Below are 19,398 nucleotides of genomic sequence, written 5' to 3' on the forward strand. Positions count from 1 at the left end.
ATATGGGCTATAATTAAGGACTTGCAGACGCTGCACAGCATGTACCCCACCATATGCCTTGTATGGTAAGATATGCTTGAGAGAGGACAATGGCGCAAGTGGGAATCAACCATGCTTGGAAAGAGACTAACTGTGCAGTTAGGTGCCACATATTGCAATGGGGTGGCTGTGTGATTCAGCACTCCAACATTACATTCTTGGAAGAGACTCTGTTCAGGTCTGATGGCACGCACTTTTCCAGGAAATGATATTTGGTTGGCAGACATTGTATGAGGTTTCAGGTTTTGGACGCAGATGTGAGTAGTTTGGTGGTGAGTGTTTTGCTTGATTGGCAGTTGGGGCATTGGAACAATCCTTTGTCTTGGGTGGAGGGGAGGTGGCAGTCTCCTCCTGCCCCTCTAAACACTGGGGTATCCCATTAAGGGATCTGGGGGGAGTGATAATTTCTGCGTGCCCAGGCAGAGCCAGGACCGATGGCACTCCCCTAGATGGCGGTCCCTTTGGGGGGGTCACCTTGTTTGATGTAAGTCTTAGAAACCCCCGTCTGGATTAATCTACATGTCACTTCTGGTGGGCAGGCCAGAAGTATTTTGATTGTGAAAGTATTGTGGAACGCCCTCCCATCAGATGTCAAAGAGATAAACAACTACCTGACATTCAGAAGACATCTGAAGGCAGCCCTGTTCAGGGAAGTTTTTAATATTTAATGCTGTATTGTTTTTAATACTTGATTGGGAGCCGCCCAGAGTGGCTGGGGAAACTCAGCCAGATGGGCGGGATATAAATAAATTATGATTATGATTATGATTATGATTATGATTATGATTATGATTATGATTATGATTATGATTGCCCCATGCCCAAGCCAAACCTTGTTCATACCACTCCCCACAGGATGAGATAAAAGGTCTTCAAGAGGTTATTAAGCAACTCACTCAAGAAGGTGACGCTACACCAAATTCAGTCACTCCTCGGCCAACTGAACTTTGCATGCAGAGTAACTGCCATGAGCAGAGCTTTCTGTGCACACCTGGTGCAGCTAACAGAGAACTTTCAGTCTCCACATCACAGGGTTCGCCTGGGTAATGCAGTAAAAGCTGATCTGCTCATATGGCTTAAATTCCTTGATAATGGCATATCTCATTGGCAGGACATTCTGGCCACTCAGCGTGATTTCCAGATACCCTCTGACGCTGCATGTTCCCTAGGTTTTGGGGGTTATTTTACAAGTAGGTGGCCACCCCACTAGAAGGGTTCTCCTATCACCTGTGATCTTACATTCCTTGAATTCTTTCCTATTGTGGTTGCCATTCACCTGTGGGTTGATGTTTTTAAAAATCAGATTATTATTTTTAACACAATACCTGGCTGAAAAAGCCTGTCAAGTTTCATTTTGAATCCATTTTCTCTTATCATCGATATGGAATTTGTCCTCTCACTACAAATAAACCGACAGATGACTTTCCCTGGGTGGTTAGTATGTGGCATTCCCCACCCGCCTCCAGTCAAAGTTCATACTCTTGTGTGATTTGTTGTTACTTGCAAAACCGCAAATCTCACTTGAAATCATTCTTTGCCCTTCAGTCAGGGAGTGATTATTTTCAACACCATTGTGGTTGCTTCAGGAAAAGGTATGTATAAAGAGTATTTTTCTGCCATAAAAGTGGGGTAAACATTTCATAATTCTGAATCATATTGCCAGTTCAGTAGACAATCTTTAATACAAACTGTAGACCTTTCACTTTTATTTTGGTGATTTGACCTTTGTTATTATTTTAACTTGTTGATTTTTCTGGTTTTGGTTGTGAGACACCTTTTGTGGGCTTTGCCTAAAATGTAATAAAAATGGTGTAAATAAATAAATAAATGCATTGAGGTAAAATTCACTATTACTGGTAATTTTTTTCATATTATTGGTCAAATTTCACATCTCTCTGTAGTTTCTATAAATCCCTGGGGCATGCCATTAGCATGATATACATAGAGTAGCTGCTTACATAAAGTGGATTAGAGTGGCCTGCCAAGGATTCTGCTTCACAAAATGCACTCAATATTTTTCTTAGTGTGCATTTTTGAACCATGTAAAGGGAGACCTCAGCCAAAATTAACTACATTGTTTACAATGGAAGTGTTGAGTAAATGCTTAAAGTTCTCCCTTTGAAATTATTTGTAGCTAAAATGCTTGAAATTACACCCTGAAGTATGAATTACCTACATTCAAATTGGTTAATAACCTTTCAGGGTATTTAAATTTTTAAATGTGAAAACAATTTGTGACAAGTTAGTAGACCCATTTACAAGCAAGTTGTGTTGCAGAAAAACCAAACAAAAACCATGGAGATTTAGCTCAGACGTATCTCATTCTTTTTAATTTCTGCCTTTCAGGCATGAAATTGTTATACGTTCTGTCAGGGAACTGCCATCGGAGAAAGAGGTGGTGGATAAGTTCCATGAGAATAGGAGAGAATCTGCGGCAGAAGGAACCAGCAGGGGGAGTGCAGGAGTCACAGCGGAGGGGAGGCTCTGGGATACTTCCAGTGACGACAGCGAAGAGGTAACAAGACCCCCGTTAGGAACTCCCACCCTGCGCCGGAAACTGTCACGCAGAGAGTCACGAAAGCGCATGTCTGTCAAACAGCTTTTATGTTGGCGTAGGTTCCGTAGACGCCCACTGTCAGATTCTACCAGCGACTAACGGAGTCATGCTTTGGGGAGCTCCGTTAGTGCCTAGGTTGGGATGACCAGCCAAACCCCAGAGGGATCAAGCTTTACGCACAAGCAGCTCATTATCCCATCACAGCAATCTGACAGTCTCTGAAAGCAGCTTGTGCAAGCAGAGGGCATCATGAGCGAACCAGCTGGAACCGGAGGTGCAGGAGCTGGGGCTGGAGGAGGTCCAAGCCTGGAAGACAGGTACAGGGCGTTGGAGGTCCAGCTCGCGCTGCAAACGGCGAGGCTCGAGGAGAGGAGGGCTCAAGATGCGGATAAAGGGAAACCCACCCCACTTGCCAGAAAGGTGCCTGGATTGGTGCAGAAATTTGGGGGGGATCCCAGGAACTATCAAGCCTTTAGGACAGAGATGCAATATGCTCTTAACCTACTGTTTGATGACTTCCCTGATGAGAACTCTAGAGTGGCGTACGTGATCGGCCATCTAGAGGGAGGGGCGAGGGACTGGGTGCGGCCCCTGATGGCAGCCAATAATGAAATCTTAAAGGACACTATGAAGTTTTTTCGCGCCATGGACTTGATGTTTTCCAGTGAGATTGAGCAAGGGGTGGTGCGGAGGCAGTTAATGGCGTGTAAACAGGGGAGCCGATCTGTACGTGAGTACTGGACTGAGTTCAGCATGCTGATTCATAGACTGGGGTGGGACCTTGCGAGTGAACCTATTCAAATGCTGTTTGAAGAAGGGCTCTCTCCGGCAGTGAAAGATGAACTTTCCCGGGCGCCCAGGGCGGAGTCTATGGATCATCTGACTAAATCAGCGCTGTCCATAGGAGCGCGCCAGGAGGCAAGGGCTTTGGAAAAGCGGGAAGGAAAAGGGGAACGTTGGAAGGATTTCCGCATTCCAGAGATTCCGGAGCAGCCTTTCCCGCCAGCAGAGCCGATGGAAATTGGAACAGCGCGCGCGCGCGCAGTTTCAAACACCAGTGAAGGGCGGAAGAAGGAGGGGAAGGGCGCCAAGAGATGTTATCTCTGCCAACAGCCAGGTCATTTTGCCAGAGTCTGTCCGCAAAGGAAGGAATGGCAAGGAATGGCGGGAACTGTTGGGGGGAAGGAGGAAGGAGAAACAAGCAGCGAGCAAGTAAAAGCCAACGCCTGGCTGCCAGCATCAGGGCACCGCAGTCAGGCAGAGGAGAAGTGAATGTGCCCACGCCGGAACCTCCAAGACCAGCGCTTGTGATAGAGGTGTTGCTGGAACTGTCCAATGGACACCCACTAAAGATAAAAGCGCTATTGGATTCAGGCAGCTCCTGTAATTTCATGAGTAAGGAGTTTGCAGCTGAACACCAGATACAGACTATCCCATTAAGTAAGCCTTTGCAGGTTACCACGATTGATGGGAGGGAACTGTTGGGAGGAGAAGTGAGCCAGCAGACTGTTCCAATGGTAATGAGGGTGGCAAGACACACAGAACTGATAGCGTTTAACGTAGCCACTTTGGGAGGAGCTCCCATTATTTTGGGAATGAGCTGGCTAGCACTACACGATCCTCTAGTAGGCTGGCATCAGAGAGTGGTTTCCTTTGGATCAGCACATTGCCTAGAACACTGCAAAGAGGGAGAGGTTCAGGCAGGGGCCAGGGCCACTCTAGCAGGGGTGGAAGTGATGGGCAAGGGCAAGGTGCCACCACAATATGCTGACTTGATTGACGTCTTTAGCGAAAAGGAAGCAGATAGACTGCCCCCGCACAGACCCTTTGACTGTCAAATTAACTTACTCCCAGGAGCACAATTGCCAGTGGGCAAGCTGTATGCAATGTCAGACAGTGAAATGCAGGAGTTAAGGGAGTTCATTGACAAGAATCTCAAGCGAGGTTTCATCAGAGAGTCACGAGCGGTGGGGGGCAGCCCAGTGTTCTTTGTGGACAAAAAACACACGGGCAAACCGAGGCTTGTATGTGACTTCAGAAGCCTAAATGCAGTGTCAGAACCAGTGACTTTCCCTATGCCTAGAATTGATGACATTCTGACACAGGTGAGAAAAGGGAAAATTTTTACCAAGCTGGACCTTAGGGGGGCATATAACTTGATACGTGTGAGAAAGGGGGATGAGTGGAAGACCACTATGTTCACCCCCTTGGGGGCTTTTGAGTATTTAGTTATGCCTTTCGGATTACAAGCGGGCTCCGCCTGCTTTCAATCATTCATGAATCACGTCCTGGGGCCACTGCTCTACAAGAACTGCGTAGCGTTCTTAGATGACGTCCTGGTGTACTCAGCGAATGAGGAGCAGCATGTGCGAGATGTAAGAGAGGTACTGAGCAAGTTGCGAGAAAATCGGCTGTGGGTGAAACTGGAGAAGTGTCAGTTTCATACCAGGGAGGTGGAATTCCTGGGGTACCGGTTGTCTGACAAGGGGTTGGCCATGGATCCCAGCAAGGTTCAAGCGGTACTGGAATGGAAAACACCAAAGACCAAGAAGGACGTGCAAAGGTTCCTGGGCTTCGGAAACTTCTATAGGAAGTTCATCAAGAACTTTGCCCATTTGACAGCGCCTATCACGGATTGTCTTAGTAGCAAAAAGAAATTTGTTTGGACGGAAGAAGCGCAGCGGGCGTTCGAACGCTTAAAGCAGGCGTTTGCGTCGGAAGAGCAACTGTTGCATGTGGATCTACAACAACCAATGAGAGTGGAGACTGACGCGTCAGACCGAGCGGTGGGGGCCGTTCTTCTCCAGCCGGGAAAAGATACGTCTGAATGGAGACCGTGTGCATTCTTCTCGCGGAAGTTGAACAAATCCGAGAGGAACTACACAGTATACGACCGAGAACTGCTCGCCATTCATGAAGCCTTCCGGAAATGGCGGCACTTGCTGATTGGGGCGCAGCACAAGGTTCAAGTCCGAACTGACCACAAAAATCTGGAATATTGGAGAACAGCCCGAGTGCTGAACCAGAGACAAGTACGATGGGCCCAGGAGTTCTCCAAATTCCACTTTGAGATTCGTTACGTGCCCGGATCCGAGAACGTGAGGGCGGACGCTCTTTCCAGGAAACCTGAGTACTTAGAGGGGGAGGGAGCGCCCGAGGCAAGGCATGTAATCCCTGAAGACCGCTGGGTGTGTGGGGCGGCATTGGTGGGGCAGAGGGAACTGATGGAGGGTACTGAGAACGATGAATACGCCCAAGGGAAACTCAGAGAGCTCCGGAGGGCAGAGGAGAACACAGGGGGGTTTGAAGAAAAGAACGGGGCGTTGTATTACAAAGGGGCACTGTACATACCCGACGGGGAACTGAGGGGCAGAGTACTCAAGCAGTTGCATGACAGCCCCACCGCGGGACATTTTGGACAGCACAAAACCATGTGGTTGGTTACCAGGGAGTTTTGGTGGCCCAAGGTGAGGGAGGACGTACGGGAATATGTCAGGGGTTGCGTCAGGTGCCAGCGAGCAAAAGGAGAGAGGGTGGCGCCAGCGGGGCTATTACAACCCTTACCCACGCCTGAAAGGCCATGGGAGGCAGTATCCATAGATTTTATGACGGACCTGCCAAAATCCAGAGGCAAAACAGCTGTCATGGTGGTGGTAGATCTATTAACCAAGATGTGTCATTTTATAGCTTGTTCACATGCAGTCACAGCGGAGGAAACCGCCAAGTTGTTTGTAGAACATATTTTTAGGTTGCATGGCGCCCCCTTGAGGGTTTTGAGCGACAGAGGGAAACAATTTACTTCCAGGTTCTGGAGGAAACTGATGAGCTTATTACACGTAGAACTCAATTTCTCAACTGCTCGGCACCCAGAAACCAATGGGCAAGCGGAAAGGGCAAATGGGATTTTACAACAATACCTGAGGTGTTATGTAAAAGACAGAGAAAATGATTGGGTGGATAAGTTACCTCTAGCAGAATTTGCCTACAACAACGCGGAGAACGTGTCCACAGGGATGAGTCCCTTTCTGGCAAATTATGGGTGTCACCCCCGGGCATTCCCAGGAGAGGGAGGGGAGAGGTGGAGCGTGCCGGCGGCGGAATATTTTTTTGAAGAGATGGAAGCGATCCACCGTCAGCTTCAACTTAACTTAGAGAAAGCCAAGGAAGAATATAAGAAGCAAGCAGACAAAAATAGGAGGGAAGGTGAAACCATAAGGGTGGGGGACCGGGTGTGGTTATCCACCCAAGGACTACCGTTCAAAGGAGGGTGTAAGAAATTGAGACCCAAAAGATTGGGACCCTTTGAGGTCATACAGCAGGTCAACCCAGTAGCATTCAAACTCAGGCTGCCCAGTCACATGAAGTTACACCCAGTATTTCACAGGTCATTACTGTCGCCGTACCGAGAGGGACGTGAGTGGGGGGAGCATGAGAGAGAGGCCACCCAAACGCCCGTGATAGAAGAGAGAGAGCGCGACATGAACGTGGCAGGAATCATTGATTCCAGGTGGAAGGGGAATCAGGTGGAATATCTGGTAGAATGGGAGGGGGAAGTAGAGTCGGAAAACACTTGGGTACCAGCAGAGGTAGTCAATGACGAGGTTTTAATAGAAACATTTCATCAGCGTTTCCCAAGAAAACCGCAACCCGTGGCACGATTTAGAAGGGAACACTTTGGTACCACCGATGAGGAAGGAGAGTTTGAAGGGTTCCCTGAGTCAGGGGTGGGTGAGGAAGCCGACTCAGACGAAGAAGAGGAAGACGGGGAGAGAGACGGTACGCCGTGGCTAGAAGTGTTTGAATCCTCGGACGACGAGGAGAGTTCCTTCAGGGGCTTTCCGTCCTCACCGCCAGTGGGAGAGGAGGCGGGAGGGGGTGAAGGGGGCCCTGGGGGGGAGGTGGATGTCAGGGAACTGCCATCGGAGAAAGAGGTGGTGGATAAGTTCCATGAGAATAGGAGAGAATCTGCGGCAGAAGGAACCAGCAGGGGGAGTGCAGGAGTCACAGCGGAGGGGAGGCTCTGGGATACTTCCAGTGACGACAGCGAAGAGGTAACAAGACCCCCGTTAGGAACTCCCACCCTGCGCCGGAAACTGTCACGCAGAGAGTCACGAAAGCGCATGTCTGTCAAACAGCTTTTATGTTGGCGTAGGTTCCGTAGACGCCCACTGTCAGATTCTACCAGCGACTAACGGAGTCATGCTTTGGGGAGCTCCGTTAGTGCCTAGGTTGGGATGACCAGCCAAACCCCAGAGGGATCAAGCTTTACGCACAAGCAGCTCATTATCCCATCACACGTTCTTTTCTGGATTGCTGATATTGTGAAGCTGATGGTGGGAAAATGGCTACCCCTTGGAAGTGTGATGCAGTCTTTAAAATCTAAAGGTAACTTAGATTAAAATCAAGTCAAACTTTCTCAGAAAACTTTTTCTTTTTCTTTTTTTAAAAATATTTTTTATTAGTTTTCTTTCCTCATAACAAATGTCCATAATCATTACTAAACATTCATTTTCCAATTTCCCCCCTCCCTGTTGACTTCCCTCAACTTCCATTTCTTGTTTGTTACATCAAATGATACATTCTGCTGTTTGTATGTAATACTATGTTATCACATTGCTGTACTTCTTCTCTGTAAATAAAGTTGTAAATGTTTATTTAAATCCTGCCAAAGAGTCCATGCATAGTTCATCAACTTTTCTTGCCATTGTTCTTTTGCTGGTACAGTGGTACCTCGAGTTACAGACACTTCGGGTTACAGACGCTTCAGGTTACAGACTCTGCTAACCCAGAAATAGTACCTCGGGTTAAGAACTTTACTTCAGGATGAGAACCGAAATTGCGTGCCAGCGGTGCAGCGGCAGAGGGAAGCCCCATTAGCTAAAGTGGTACCTCAAGTTAAGAACAGTTTGAGGTTAAGAATGGACCTCCAGAACGAATTAAGTTCTTAACGCAAGGTACCACTGTACTTCTCTGGTCTTCCAATTTTGTGTTATTAAAATTCTTGCTGCTGTTGTAGCATACATAAATAATGTCCATTTTTCTTTCGGCAACTCTTGTCCTAAAATAACTAACCATCCTTGTCTGGTTCCTTTTTGTATTTTAAATTGATTTGTTATCACCTGATTAATAATTAATTTTGCATTCTGTTCTGAATATATGGCTTGGATTCCCGTCTTAATTTTTTCTCCAAATTCCATTTCTTCAAGAATATTTTTCATAAAGTCCCAAGAAACATTATCAAATGCTTTTTCTGCATCTATAAACATAAATGCAGCTTGCTTTTCATTTTGAACTTCCAGGTATTCTGTTATGTTTAAAACATTCCTAATATTATCTTTCTTTTGTCTACTTGGGAGAAATCCTGCTTGATCCTGATGTATATATTCTTCCAAAAAAATTTCATTCTGTTGGCTAAAATATATGCAAACAGTTTGTAATCATTATTTAATAATGAAATGGGCCTATAATTTTTAACTAACGTTATGTCTGAATCTTGTTTTGGGATTAATGTTATATATGCCTCTTTCCATGTTTCTGGGACTTCTCCTGTTTTTAAAATCTCATTCATCGTGTCTCAGAAAACTTTTTCGAGTGAGCAGGGAGATCTTTCTTTCTCACATTTCTAGAATAAAAACAACTTTGGAGAGTTTTCTACAAATGCGGTAGAACAACTGCTGCTGTAATAGAGTTCCCTGTGAGAATCAGTGGTGGAAAATGATATTTTCAGGTCCCCTATATCTATATCAATGTGTGCCCTCCAGATCTTGTTGGAATACAACTCTCAACACTCCCAGCCAGCAGTCCTCACTTATAGTCATAATACCAATAACTTTTAAGTCCAATTCACCCATAAGCAATATTTGAGTAGCTATATTCTCACAGAAAAGCATAGGAAAAAAATGTTTATGGGTAAGTTAATGTAGTACAAACCATGGAGAGGAACACTGAATAATGATTTGGTTTTGGAGTGGCTTTAATCATTTAATGTAGTTATAGAGTCCATCTAACCCTGAAGCTTGCATTAAACATTTTTCTTCCTATCACAGAGAAGCAGGAAGATTCCCAGCCGAAATGCCCTGAAAAAAGGGAAGGAATGAATCTAGGTAAATATTACTTCCCATACTGAGGGACGACAAGGTAATATGAATAATTATTTTGCCTCTGGAAATGCTTTAATAATTTGAATTATGGGTTATTAAACTGTTGGGTCAATGGTTTAGCCCACCTTTTGAATTTGTTACACTGAAATCTTAATGAAAATATAGTTAAAATAAAATACTTTTGAATAACGTGTCTGAAAATTACAATGTTTTTATTTATCTTGTTTTTGACAATTATGGTGAACTTCATAAATGTATGAAAATACTTGTTGCAGATGTAGCTTCCACATTCAAGATCGTTCCTGTCTTTGACCCACAAATGAACTGTGAAAATTTCCCTTGCTAATAAGGCTGCTCAGTGTCAATTTAGCTTCCTTGCACCCCCTGAGAAAACAAAATATCTCCTAGATAAACCCAACCTTACTTTGGAGAGTCTTGGCTTATCCCAGATTTATTCCAGAGGTCAAAGATTTCACTATGGTCAGTCATCAAGCAAATCAATCTGCCTTCTAGCTCCATAGCATTTCCTCTTCCCAGTAAACAAATCTTGTAATGATCCATAGTTTGTCCGCCTTTGGTCTCCAGCCTCCACCTGTGGTTCAGCCTCCACCTGTGGCTCATTGAAGCTGTCAGCATGAGACAGTGGTCACACCACAGGAATGGATTCAACTGGCTGGCTTAACCAGGTGGGGGTAGCTGATGGGTTTCAAATCCTGAGTGAGTTAGGGACTTAACTTCCACACAAAGACATGCTTCAGCAGATTGCGTGGATCAATAGTGGTTCCAACAGTCAATAAGGCAGTTTCTGCACGTGCTGTAGAGGGAAATGAGGGGCAGATAGGGCTCATCAACCTGGGAGAGTGGTCCATCTAGGAGAATGAAAACTCTGATCCCAAACCTCTGCTGCCTTATGGGACATCTTCATGAGAAGAAAAGGCTACACAAATCTGGAGAGGAGCTTGTAAGATGGTTGGATGGCATCTGGTACACCTGCTTTCAGCAACTCCTGCAGCTAACCTGGTGCCAAATGTATTGCTGTGCTTTCCTTTAGACCACATAAGTGAGGTTGAGAGTTTGGTCTTGTCACTTGGGCAGCCCAGGACGTCCATATACACTGCCCAGGCTTGTGCCTCAGAGAGGTCACTTCAGTGCTGTTAACACAGCAAAAAACAATGCAGTTTGACTTCATCCCTGGAGGCACACTCCATTGTCTCTTGCGAGAGATGGATGCCAAGAACTGCTGATAACACAGACTCCCAGCTTTCCATCTCCTCTGTCTCCCCCTGCTTGACTCTTCCTCATTGTTTATAAAGTACCTGCTGTGGCTTTGACATTTCATAGAATCATAGAGTTGGAAGAGACGACAAGGGCCATCTAGTCCAACCGCCTGCCAAGCAGGAAACACCATCAGAGCACTCCTGACATATGGTTGTCAAGCCTCTGCTTAAAGACCTCCAAAGAAGGAGACTCCACCACACTCCTTGGCAGCAAATTCCACTGTCGAACAGCTCTTACTGTCAGGAAGTTCTTCTTAATGTTTAGGTGGAATCTTCTTTCTTGTAGTTTGGAACCATTGCTCTTGTTCCTGACATCTCCCCAACATCCTTTAAATGTAGGTATGCATGTATATGACAAATCCTTCTATATATTAATTGTTCCCCCTGATAAGAGCTGGAAGGATTTTATTGTCATGTTCTGATTCATTATCAAAGCAATTACAAGTGATATAGGAAATAGCAGAATGCTCTGATTGGAGTTAATTGCACAGGTACTTCCCATAAATGTCCCCATTTTTAGCCAGCAGGATGGAACTGCAATATCTTTGGTTACATCCTATTTTTAATGCAATACTGTCTATCCATGAATACTTCACCCCGTCTTTAACCGGTTTTATATTCATTTGTGGGTTTTGTTTTGTTTTTGTTTTTCAGATATCATTCTGGCCTATATTTTTCAGTTTCCTGACTTCATAAAAGCAAAAGCAAAAAATCTTCAAGAATATGCACACAACCTGTGGCCTGTCAAATCTATAGGTACTTTAAATATATACGTAACTCACACAGTAAAAGTATAGGCAACCCATTAACTATGAAATGCATGTTTATGCATAACATTTTTTCCCATCAGTTTAAAGAATTGATGATTTTGGTCCTGGCTCTAAACATATAATACCTAACCTGAGGCAGAAAGGGAGAAAGCATTCTAGAGGGAAGAACTGGACTTAGAGGACATATACCTTCTGTTTTGCCAAATAAATAAAAACACATTATTTTAGATTCAGCGGCAATAACACTTGTGGGGGAAAATTCATTGCTTGAATACAGAATAATATGCACATCAAAACGGTCTTTAAAGAGAATAACATGGCATAAACAAGATAAAATAATTACCCATTCAGTTATCAGCAGCTTCATGAAACAATAACAAAAAAGGATGCAGCTAAGCAGTACACTGAACCCTTCTGAGCAGGGCCTACATATATCAAAGCTCCAATGTCAGACCCCATCAGGGAGATTTATGCACCTTAGGCCCTTAGTGGTTACATGCTGGCTGGCCTGATATTCAGATGCCTCACACCTGTTCCAGAAGCTATTATTGGGATGATGCAAGGGATGTTATATCACCTGCCAGGTGAGGTAGGCAAATAGGCAGGGCCCAGCATAGTTATTAATCCTGCAGCTCTACTGCTTCTGGCAGTCACTCAACCTTCAACTGGCCCACAAGAGCACCCTTGCACTTCTTGCTGGCACTTATCCCTGAAGCACAAACAGAAATCAAGACAATAAAGTCAACCAAAAACCCTTGGGAGTCCTAAAGGGCTTGATCCTTTAGGATGTGCCAAACAGCAAGGAGGAATAATAATTGTACAAACCAGTTGACCTACCTCTTTGAAATAAAAAACAAAAATCATCCACAATAGGTTTTCTACACCCTCTCTTATATTTAGGCTCCAGGTTGTACATGTGTTGCACCTCCACTTTGTCAACTGGAAGACTGACAAGTGCCATCTCCCGGTCCTAGAGTCATAATTACAATGCTGATTTTAAAGCTGATTTCATCCACATGTATGTCTTAAATGTTACTCTTGTTCTGTGACAGAATGTTTCCTGAGAAAATGCTATGAAAAGGTGCAAAATACATTTAAAGGTAGGTTACCTTAAGTAATTCCAACTATTGTATTGCAGAAGAATAAGAAATTATGTATAGATCTATAACTGCAATTGACTGAAAGCAGAAGCTTCCAAGCTCCTTCTCCTAGATGAATTGGAGAAGGCAAGGCAAGTGTGCAGCATATGAGACCAGGAGGAGGCTAGGAAAAGCAGAAGGAACAAAGCTGGAAGGAATTCCAAACCTTTTGCTTCCACTTTCAGTCAGCTGTAATTTGTCATGACACCAGGACATACTAACTGCCTCTACAGTTTTTCAAGCACCATTCCCTTCTTTATTTGTGCACCGGTCCCTGACTTGAGGTCATAGGCAGAAAGCTGAGATTTTGAAAACACAAGGTGACCTTTCAAATTTATAGGTACTTTAAGTATAAGGTTGACATTTTTAAAGACCAGCTAACACATATAGTAAATATAAGGAAATATCTGTGTCATTCACACTTTTCTACAGACATTTTAGTCCTATTTGGAAAAAGAATATCAGTGACTGCAGATACCTGCATCCTATAGAGAGGAATAGGGCTTAGAAGACATGTGTTCTTTCCCATATTTAGGCTTCTAGGTTGTCTATATGTGGCACACCAATTTTGCTAACAGTTGACATGATCATTGCCACTACCCAGTCATGTAGCCATAGAATTGTAGAGTTGGGAGGGACCTTGAGGGTCATTTAGTTCAACCCCCCTGCAATGCAGGAATCCATCCAAGGTACGATAGCTTCACTAATTCCAAATATTGCATTACTGAAGAATCAGAAGCGCTGTGTAATTGATTGAGCAATTCTTGAATATGAAAGGGAATGCTTCAACTACACATGCACCTTCTAATAGCTCTCCTGTAATGTGTTTGACATTTGTTAAAAATCTCTCTAGCCTTAGTCCCATCACCTTCCTTTTAAAAACAGTCAAGACTTGTCTTCCTCATAAAACAAAAATAAACAGTGCTTATGTATCATTGATAAAACATTTGCTACTGTTTTCTTACATTAATTCCTCCCAAATGATCTTCACTACTGGCATTATTTTCCCAAATGAATTTATTCCCCAAATGAATTTTGCAGTCACTCCTGCTCTGAGATGGTGGAAGCACTACCATAGATTAGAGGAGAGCTTTCAACCTATTCTTGTTTAGATAAAGAGATTTTCATCACCAAGGACTTGGGTGATGTTTCTTGTTTGCCACCTCCTGTTTCATTATCAAAACAATATCCAGCAGAGCAAAAAAGTCACAAGGGAACAGCAATCACATCGGAAAATACACAAACTCGCCCTATGGCTTCAGGATAACATAATTGGGGGGGGGGGGGTTTGATTATGTAACAAGTGAAAGCCTCCTAAAGAGCAAGACTGATTTAAAAACCCCATAGGGGTCTAGCTCAGCAGAGGCAGAGCTAACTGCTCCGGCACAACCTGCAACAATGTCACACACACACACACACACACACACACACACACACGCCTCTGTAGCTCAGGCCTTATTTACCTTTCCCCTTTTTGTTTTTCAGGCATTTCCTTCTATATTCATGAATTTGTGAGATTGATAACAGAATGTCTACAGCTTTTGAAATCCAAAGGTACTTTAAGTATACGACTGACATGTTAAAAGTACAGATCATCTATTGCAGGAGTGCAGTGGCCCTAGCCTGGGGGCTGAATGCAGCTCTCCAGGCCTTTCTAACCATCCTTCAGGGTTCTTCCCAAGTTATGCCCCCTCTTCAGGACTCAGTCCTCACCAGCTTTGCTCTGCACCCTCCTTGAGTGTTTTTGTCTGGCTGGAATGTATGCTTGAACTATGATAAAGGCTCATGCTTGCCAAAACTAAGAGCTACAGGTGTGAGTGTACTAGAAACCCCTGGTTTTTGTATAAATGGAATGAAACTTGCATTTTTACAATATGAGTAATGTCTCTTGCAGTTCTTACTACCATCTCTGGCCTGGGCCACCACTGGCACAAAAACCCCCAGGTTGTGCACAAGCATGGCCCATCTATGAAGCAGAGGGAAGCAATTTGCCTTGGGTGGCAGATCCAGTCCCCTAACTGACCGCAGTGCTGCACTGACAGCAGCCCTGCTGTGGCTTTGCCCAGGCCACTGCTGCCACAGTGCCCTTGTCTCCACTGCTGTGCCCTCGCTGCTGCCCCACTGCATCATGGTTGGCAGTGCACGCATGACCACAAGTAGGGGTGCAGTTGTGGCAGGACCAATGGCAGCACAGATGCAACAGTGGGGGGAAGGAAGGGGAGATGAGGGTGTCTGAATCTGTGGGGGAGGGCATTTTGCCTACAGTGGCCATATGTCCAAGGCTACCCCCGGCTGCCCAAGAATATATCCCTTAGTTGGAAAAGGGCTCCACAACCGTTATCTGTTAGGTGGAAAAACTGAGCATCCATTCTATTCTATCCTCACTTTGAACAAAATGATTAACTGTTGTGGTAGGGGAATAGAAACCAACTGGGTGGGGAATTAAATGGACTGTGTTGGAATATAGCATGACTGGGTAGTTGGAACTCTGAACAGGACTATCCCACCATGCAACATTCCCTTGCAGGTCCCTTCCTAGTCTCATCATTTCTACAACCTTACCTGGCTGGACAATCAGATTCTGAGCAACACTGAGGGCAGATGTCTTCTCTTGGTTCTTTGCATCCTTTTGCTGGTAGCCACAGGCCAGCATTCTTCGACGATGCATAGACTAGGTATCGAACATATTGAGATGTTGCTTTCTTGAATGAAACAGGAGCCCCATCTTTACAGAGAAAGAATCTGGTCACCACAACCTCTAATGGAGCCGTACAGAGTACTGCGATAATTTCCCCTTCAGGAACCAAAGTTGAATTCAAGAATAAACCAGGAGCAGGAAGTTCACCTAGAGAACGAACAGATGAAATAAATGAAGAGCATAAGTGAATGCAGAGAGTAAGTGAAAACGTTTTTGCAATGGACCGAATTAGATTGCTTTATCAACATTATTTTTGTCTTACTGTATTGCTTTTTAGCACTGTCCCCCCCTCCAGTAATTACTTGTTGTATATTGCCTTTAATTATTTCTTTTTGTGGAAAGTGGCATGCAAGTGTCCTACTCTGTTTTATTTATTTAAAGTTGTAAACTCTTAATTTAATTTTGAAAATTTAAATAATAATAATAATACCTTTATTGTCATTGTACAACCTGTGTACAATGAATTTAAACGAGCCTCCCCCCCTCAACACTCAATCTCTTATCGAACAACACACCACCTCGCAAGTCAATTTCTATGTTATTTTCCGTTCAACAGCCTAACAGCCCACGGATAGCAGCTATTTTTTAGCCTGTTGGTATGGCTGATTATACTTCTATATCTCCTGGCTGAGGGTAGAAGATTAAAGAGGTGATAGCCAGGGTGTGAGTCATCCCTGAGAATTTTTCTTGCTCTCCTAAGGCAACGATCCCTTACAATGATCGTATGAAATATATAGAAGTTAGGTGAGCAAAAATATCTTACGAGGCAATCCTATGTCAAGCTTCCAATAGGATGAGTATTTTAGGATGCCGCAACTCTGAATATTGGCCAGAATTCTTTGACAATGCATAGACTATGTATCAGCATTTTGGGATTTGCTTTCTGGGATGATATAAGAGATCCATCTTCACAGAAAATAAATTTGGTCAGCACAACCTCTAATGGACAAACACATAGTATGAAGATAATTTTCACTTCAGGAAGAAAAATTGCATTCAATAAGAAAAGAGGACCAGGAGGTTCACCTAGAAAATGAAGAAAGAAAGAAAGAAAGAAAGAAAGAAAGAAAGAAAGAAAGAAAGAAAGAAAGGCATAAGTGAATTCAGAGAGCAAGCGAAAACTTAATTGCAATGGAAAATGAATATTCAAGCAGTCCTGTGAAAGTTCGTAGATTGATTTATGAGTATTATTTTCTTTCCTAGCATTCCTTTTTGTGCTCTTTTATATTGAATCTTAACATGTTCATTAGTTATACATTGATTTTAGGAATGTGGCAGTACACACACACACACACACACACACAGTCCTGCAGTTCTTTACATACTTACTGGTGTGCACAGGCTTCACAGGCTCAAACTCACCTGTTGAAGTACAAAGCTCTGAATCTTTGTCACCCAAACACCAGTGATTTGCAAACAGAGCACCTGCAATGACATTCATGCAATATGTTAACACTATGTTTTAACAGGAAATAACAAGGGCAGAGCAATGATTTAAGAATTCTCCTAACCTACTATTTTTACTTCAGCTTTTTTGGACTTGCTTAAGCATTTTCTATCAGTCCCTGGTAGTTTCTAATAACCATATTTGTGAATTCACTACCCAGTTTCCCAAACTTACAGAGAATCCAGAAGAGATTCATCAGGGCGGAGAAGGAGTTGGCTTGTCAATCTCACGTTGCCACTCTTCTGACTCTCAGGTCCTTCTAATTCTCTCACAGACGAGATGAAAATGATCAGGCCTTTGCAGCATGCATGTTTCTGTCCCTTCCCCCAGGGGACACCCTCAGATGTGGCTGCAGCTACAAGTCAAGGATGTATAATTTTTACACCATTCCTTCTGATTCAATGTATCTCTGACCCTCAGGCACGTTTACTTAAAGATAATATTTGATGGTCAGAAAGGCAGCTTTTCATCCGTTATCCCATTTAATCCTCATTCAGAAACCACTCTGAAAATTAGTAGCTTAGTTCACATGAAAGGGAGAAGATTCAGAGATTAACTGTAGTGGAAAATTCCTTCTTAGGATATTAATAGGAAACATTTTTCAGGATAAAATGAGTGGGGCTGCACCCCAGCAGCTAATGCCCAAGATGGAGCTAAAGCATGTACACTCCTATGCACACAAACCACCCCCATGTAGCATGACCACCCCCATGGCCTATCAAGACTGCATTGAGAGACCTCGTGGGCCAGGTGTATGCCACAGGGCCTCAATCCCTATTCTAGCAGTTTCCACTGAGAAACTGGGTAGAGCATGTCTGCTCACCCTTTTGGTGTGGCGGCATTGCGGGACAGCAGAGGCTCCACTAAGGCTTCAATGAGGGAATCATGACATAAGTGCCCTGTCCAGATAGGTAGCAGGGGTGTAATCAATTCATTGGGTCTAAACATTGTATTTGGCCAATATTATATTTCATCCTGGTGGTTGTGGTTCATTGATTCAAGTTAATTTTTCTGTACATTGATATTTTTGCTTGATTGTCTAGGTCTACCTGGGTGTTCAGTAGGCATAGTAAATCCATTGTGAATGTATTTCCTACCTCATTATTTCAAAGTCCTTCTATAGAAGGCATTGGTAGAGTGTGGGAGCTTTCTTTGGGGACTAGGTATCTTATCTCTGCTCAGCAAATATGCCACGTGCTAATCAGCCTGAGCCCGTATCCCCACGGCGTACAAGGAAGGGCACATCCCACATGCCACTAACAGCAGCAGCACATGGGCAGGCAGCAGGGACCAGCCGACAGGGGCCTACTGCAGGCAGTGAGTATGCAGGTGGTGCCAACAATAGGAATAACAGCCGCAGTCGAGCCCAAGCAACTGCTGGTCTGGTTGCACCCCCGAACGTGAATGCAAGAAATCAATGAAACTCTACTCTCAGGAGACCTAATATGGGCGATAATTAAGGACTTGCAGACGCTGCACAGCATGTACCCCACCATATGCCTTGTATGGTAAGATATGCTTGAGAGAGGACAATGGCGCAAGTGGGAATCAACCATGCTTGGAAAGAGGCTAACTGTGCAGTTAGGTGCCACATATTGCAATGGGGTGGCTGTGTGATTCAGCACCCCAACATTACATTCTTGGAAGAGACTCTGTTCAGGTCTGATGGCACGCACTTTTCCAGGAAATGATATTTGGTTGGCAGACATTGTATGAGGTTTCAGGTTTTGGACGCAGATGTGAGTAGTTTGGTGGTGAGTGTTTTGCTTGATTGGCAGTTGGGGCATTGGAACAATCCTTTGTCTTGGGTGGAGGGGAGGTGGCAGTCTCCTCCTGCCCCTCTAAACACTGGGGTATCCCATTAAGGGATCTGGGGGGAGTGATAATTTCTGCGTGCCCAGGCAGAGCCAGGACCGATGGCACTCCCCTAGATGGCGGTCCCTTTGGGGGGGGTCACCTTGTTTGATGTAAGTCTTAGAAACCCCCGTCTGGATTAATCTACATGTCACTTCTGGTGGGCAGGCCAGAAGTATTTTGATTGTGAAAGTATTGTGGAACGCCCTCCCATCAGATGTCAAAGAGATAAACAACTACCTGACATTCAGAAGACATCTGAAGGCAGCCCTGTTCAGGGAAGTTTTTAATATTTAACGCTGTATTGTTTTTAATACTTGATTGGGAGCCGCCCAGAGTGGCTGGGGAAACTCAGCCAGATGGGCGGGGTATAAATAAATTATGATGATGATGATGATTATGATTGCCCCATGCCCAAGCCAAACCTTGTTCATACCACTCCCCACAGGATGAGATAAAAGGTCTTCAAGAGGTTATTAAGCAACTCACTCAAGAAGGTGACGCTACACCAAATTCA

The 19,398-nt window shown here is 44.3% G+C and overlaps 1 protein-coding gene across 1 annotated transcript in view; it reads left to right on the forward strand.

Annotated features, from left to right (window-relative positions):
• Positions 1-1,509: 1,509 nt before the first annotated feature.
• The window catches only part of LOC309327083 (butyrophilin subfamily 1 member A1-like), a 33,835-nt gene continuing 15,946 nt past the window's right edge, over positions 1,510-19,398 (forward strand). The window contains exon 1 of the mRNA XM_081836148.1: positions 1,510-1,631. The gene's annotated coding sequence lies outside the window, so the exon portion shown is untranslated. The remainder of the gene's footprint in view (positions 1,632-19,398) is intronic.

Source organism: Podarcis erhardii (genome assembly GCF_964252035.2).
Source record: "Podarcis erhardii genome assembly, chromosome: 13".
Classification (NCBI taxonomy): domain Eukaryota; kingdom Metazoa; phylum Chordata; class Lepidosauria; order Squamata; family Lacertidae; genus Podarcis; species Podarcis erhardii.